Source organism: Pinus tabuliformis, chromosome 3_1 (assembly GCF_031772625.1).
Source record: "Pinus tabuliformis cultivar Carrire ecotype Pingquan chromosome 3_1, CPIR1, whole genome shotgun sequence".
Lineage (NCBI taxonomy): Eukaryota > Viridiplantae > Streptophyta > Pinopsida > Pinales > Pinaceae > Pinus > Pinus tabuliformis.
In genome coordinates this window covers 490,070,243-490,075,906 of record NC_142301.1, presented here as the reverse complement: position 1 = coordinate 490,075,906, position 5,664 = coordinate 490,070,243, and the positions used below count along the sequence as shown (strand labels likewise).

The 5,664-nt window shown below is 38.0% G+C and overlaps 1 long non-coding RNA gene across 1 annotated transcript; it reads right to left on the bottom strand.

Annotated features, from left to right (window-relative positions):
• Window positions 1–2,980: 2,980 nt before the first annotated feature.
• Window positions 2,981–3,309, bottom strand: LOC149187938 (uncharacterized). The gene is made up of 2 exons (XR_016255800.1): window positions 3,155–3,309; window positions 2,981–3,049 (listed from the first exon to the last, which is right to left on the bottom strand). It is a non-coding gene; the product is annotated as an uncharacterized LOC149187938 (long non-coding RNA).
• Window positions 3,310–5,664: the final 2,355 nt, after the last annotated feature.

The window sequence follows — 5,664 nt, the reverse complement described above, 5'->3', positions numbered from 1 at the left end:
AGATAGTTGAGAACGAAAGAACCACCACAAGCACATCAGGTTTCTGGTTTTCGCTGCATGATGTGAGGCAGAGACGCGCGTGCTTGCGTAAAGGAGTGTAATCTGTTTAACTTTTATCGGAATTTGATGAATTAAATCTATTAGTCAATGGTGCTAGGCGTACCACCAATGCATTCTACTCTCCATGAACATTGTCTTCAAAATTAAGATTGTGTGACTGTTTAATCTTTTCTGAAAGATACGTACATCAAAAGCCTGGTCCTTATAGATTTCTTTGGTATAATTCAAGCGTCTATAAACTTTTTCGAAAATCTATTTTATCAAGAATCTAATAAGAGAATCTAGCGAGTGCCTGTAGAACGTGAGTATGTAACTCGATTGATCCTCGCGATAAAACAAATCCAAGAAACTCCATTCTTGTGTTTCCGAATTGAAGTTTGTTCTCTGAACGTGTTGTGCCATGTTTGAAACAATGTTTCAATTTTTTTAAGGTGGATTTCATGCTCCTTAATATCATATAAGCATACTAAAAATATCATTTATATACATTATTACAAAATGCAATAATTTATTTCCAAAACCCATTTTCCAAATCAAACTTATTAAAAATTATTGTAAGTAATAATTATGGACAAATCACTTTCCAAATCAAATTTATTTAAAAAATTGCAACTAATATTTTTTCTTGACCATGGATATATAGAATGGTTACATTGAAAATTCTAAAATTTATCACATTCTTACTTTTTCTCTTTTCTATCCAAAATTCGTATTGAAACAAAACAAGGGGAGCTGCGACGCAGCGAGTCCCTGCGTGAAGTTGAGCCTGTAATATATAGTCAATGACGCTTATACAAACATTAGGGGTCCATGAGGTGCAATAGGTAATACTTAGCAAATGAAGCTCAATACTAAATTTCCCAGGACCAAATAGAAATGAACACCTATATGAAGTGGTAACACACATGGCTTTAGTTGATAAAGATATGTGGTAGGGTGCTGATGTGGCATTTTATAGTCATGACATGTGGTAAGTGGATATGGCATACATAATAACTAGTAGGGATTCATGCCAAGAAGCCAGTTTGGAAAGGCTCTCGAAGCCCACATGCATAAGACCATCTAGACATATACTTTGGAGCCCATATGCATAAGACCATCTAGATATATGAAGGTTAGGCTAAGCTAGTTGACGGTAGGTAAAGAATAGGTTCGGTCGCTAGATCCTCGATTAAGAGTTAGCACAGACCTCACCGCACAGCCATTACCCGGCCAACTGGAAAAGTAGTTGTGTAACATTGTTGGAAGGAGTGGGGACTAGATCCTCGAATTCCGGGACTTAATCTATATGCAAGGAAATACGAGGCAGAGTACATCGCAGAGCACGCTACCTAAATTAATTCAGTTCAACGATATAACCATGAATGAGTACACAATACAACCATGAATGATCGTCGAAGTTAAATTTTATAATCTTTTGTCAATAAATATAATTTTTAATAAAAAATCAGGTAAACTCGTATCTTTGATTTTGTTGTTAAAAGCATTCCCCTAAATAAAACCAATCCTATTATTTCCAGTAAGTCAAGGCTTCCCGTCTCGTATATATTACGGTTATTGAAAACCCATGGTCTATTTCTGGCATAGTATTTGTCGTCTCCATAGTTATCGGCACGCACTCAAAAATGTTCATGTTTTAAAGTTCGTTGAACTGTAATGCGGGGAATTGCATGCAAGCCAAATTAATCAAAACCCTACTACAGTAGCCATGCTATCTCAGGAAAAATGAAATACTTATAACCTTTTAGGGAGAACACTGGATTTAAACTAACTAATCAAATTCCTGCTCCATTCCGTCTGCTAAAAACAATGCTTGACTCCCAATCATTTCCACTGCTCACGACTGTACTATGTTATAGGCAGCCGGAAACCATAATAGAAGGTTCAATGGAATCAAGTTTTATGTAATCAATATTAACAGCAACAACTAAATACACTAAATAATTTTTTCCGAAGTTCAAATTTTGATTAAAGAGTAGATATCGCTACATATATTATATTGCAGTACAACTATGCGTCTTAAACCTGCAATTGCTTTGCAGTATAAATTGAATAATAAGAGTTAGCAATCAGTCAAACACTGAACATAATGCGCTGGCAAGGCTTGCACGACCATTCGGGAATCACCCTATGTAATCATATGCCAACAATAAAACTCTAGAAAAATCCCTTTTATCCGACGTGAGTGATGTTTTTTAAGAACTCAAGCGAGAAACAGACTAGGAACCAAATCAAAGGTGTATGTGGCACGTTCGAATGACTCATTAAAACTCCACGCGTGAAGCCCTTTCAGAAGTAGCTCTCCACGCGTGAAGCCACTCTCCACCCGTCAAACGATGATGTTGATGGTGGTAAGTATTTCTCTAGCACTGGATTCACTGATATTGCCTCAGGCGTGGGAAACGGCGAGGCAGATTCCACTGGTGTGGTCGGTGGAAGCAGTACAACATCAAGAAGCTTCCAAAGATCGCTGGTACGATGCCGATGATACCGTCGCTGGAACACCCACTGTGAAAGATGAGAACCCGAGGCTGAGCCATCCAGGTTCAGAGAAATCTGGAACAACGGAGCCGATATCAGACGAGCTTGAAGATGCAGATCAGGATAAGCTTGGCGACAAAGAGATTAAAGGTCCTGCAGGTCTTTCAGATGAACCGCAGGCTTCAAAAGTCCTGCAAGAGGCTAGCAGCGAAGAGTTTAATGGGAGTTACAGGCCAGGATCAAGAAGGGGGCGGGGATGACGAAAGTTACAAGGAGAAGATTCATGACAAGACATCAACAGAATATGGCACCAATTTTGCATCAAAGCGTGGAAATGACGAACAACAATCTATCCACGAACCGCCCTATGAGCCAGATAGAATGGCAGAGAAAGAAAATTATGAGAACAGCGAAGAAGGTAAAAGTTACGGAGACCAGATCTATGACAAAGATCCCACAGAAAAGATTGAACCTTCATCCAAATTCGGACTTGGCGAACATCAAGAACCTGGGCAGGGGGAGACTGAGAACAGCGAAGAAGGCAAAAGTTACGGAGACCAGATCTATGACAAAGATCCCACAGAAAAGATTGAACCTTCATCCAAATTCGGACTTGGGCAGGGGCAGACAGAGAAGAGAACAGAGCCAGATAGAATGGCAGAGGAAGAAAATTATGAGAATAGCGAAAAAGGTAAAAGTTATGGAGACCAAATCTATGACAAAGATCCCACAGAAAAGATTGAACCTTCATCCACATTCGGACTTGGCGAACAGTGTGTGGGACGTTACAGAGACCCAAGGATCTGAAATATCCCCCACATGAAACAAATGTTTCTTCATACGAGGACGGGCGTGGCCTTCACTTCATCTCGCACAGGCACCATGTGTGGACTTGAGCTCGGTTAGTCATCAAAATTTCTTTTCGTTAGCTTCATCAAAATGCATTTGAAAATCAATCGAATGGGTAAATTTGGTTTCTGTATTTTCGCCTTCTAATTGCTTATGAATTTCTATCTGCCTTCCCTATTATATCATGTGGACTATGGTATTATAAATTAACAGCGGTATTATTTAGGACTTTGAATACCTTCAGAAAATGCTTGTATCTGGTTCCTACGGCATACCTGCAAGGATAATACAATAAGCCATATTAGTATTGAATTAACTAAGAGACAATCCTAATTAGCCGATAATATGCGTAAGAAAAATATAACATTGACTAAAGCATGGCGATATAGAAAATTGTTTCGCAAATAAATTTCAGGATTTTCGAGAATGTACCTCTATTTTTTCGGTTAAACGCGTTTCCAATGCTAAACTGCCAAACAGACCAGAGAGAATAACCTTTCAGGGACTCCAGGTCAACAGCAGAGGTACCTGGGAGGGTAAAAGAGTGTTGATAAAGGTAAAACCGAAAAGGGAAAAAACAAAACCCTATGTCAGTAGGACAAAGACGAGTTACCTGTAGCAAATAAGATGAACCCAAGGAGTAATTACACGAGGGGACCTTTGATTTCCATGCAATCGCCTGGTGCGAGAAAAAGGAACCAATTTAGATAATAGATTGAGTTCCCATTTCTATAACCCTGAAACTAAATTATCAGTTGTAGCAAGTCAAGCCAATTCCACCATTAAGTACAGTCAATTGAAGCGATTATTGTAAATAGAGTACAGAATGGAGGATAATTCAACGGTAAGTTTCATACCTTGTCTTCTGTGCTACTGGTGCAGGTGCAGATGAAAGGAGCTGAACCAGCGCGACATGACAGCCGCAACAGCCCCTGTGTGCTTTCTCTTTCAGTACGCAAGCGAGATGGCGGTGCTGATGAAGCCACTACTGGACTATGATGAAGCCACTACTGGACTACGCCTGGAATTGGCTCTGCCTCTTATGCTTACTATAACGCCTTTGCCGACAGCATCTGTTCTCCATGCAGAGTGACACGTTCAGCCTCCTCAGATAGCTCAAATGCAGCTCAAATGCAATAAGAACATGAAATGCCACAGATTTAATGCCAGCATTAGTTCAAACCCGTTAACGGTTAGCCAGAATGCAGGAGGCTCAAATTGGTTTTTAAGCTATGGTCGGGCCTCTTCCGCCTCGGGAAGAGGCCAAATAAGATGGCAAAAGTTAAGTTAGAAATGAAACTTTGGTTATCCGGCACAGCTCATTAATCCAGCGCTTGAAAACTTTGTAATAACCAGCATATAACACAGTGTTTATTTGGGGAAACTAATGCTATCTGCCCCCGATCGATTACAATAGTCCCTGCCGAATGCCAGATGGCAGGGACTAATAATATGCAATCCCAGCCACTTTTATTTGGATATATTATTCTTCGTATTGAAACAAAATAATATGCAATCCCAAGAACTTTTATTTGGATATATTAACACCCTTTGTAGTATTTCAACCTTCTTAATTTTAAAATACTCACCTTTATGTGGAAAATATTTGATTAGCAAAGGCCTTCTAAGGTACACCTTAGTAATTGTAAATCCACAAAATATTATTTTTTATTAGAAAATTGATTATTAAACTAAAGTATTATGTTTTATGATGTGTTTATGGATTGGTATAAAAATCTCACAACTAAAGGTTTGTAATTTTCACAATATTTTTTTGCTTTAAAAGCTCACCATAGACATTTTGGGCTGTGTAATTATGTGGGTTTTGTTGTCACATTTTTTCTATAATGAGATTTTGCTTCAACTTCAACTATTTGTTTTCTAATAGCTATTTCACAGTATTTTAAACAATCGTAAAATAATATATATTTTCCAAATTAATAAAACATAATTTATAAAGTCTCATCCTAAAAAGAAATCACAATTAGAGAAAAATGCCACCAATAGGCTAGAAAAGTTATATTTTCATTTCCTATGTCATGTAGGAACATAAATCCAAATCCACCATTTGTTTCACACGCATAAAGGGTATTCGAATTTCTTAAAGTGAGAAGATTCCCTAATTTTGATTTGTATAAATTAACTTTCCCATGTAAATATAAGTGTCTGAATTTTAGAAAGGAATCTAGGTTGTTAAGGGAGCTATGATGAGCTAGCATTCTTGGCCATGTGGAAAATTGTAAAAGAGACAAATAATTAGGCTAATATATTATG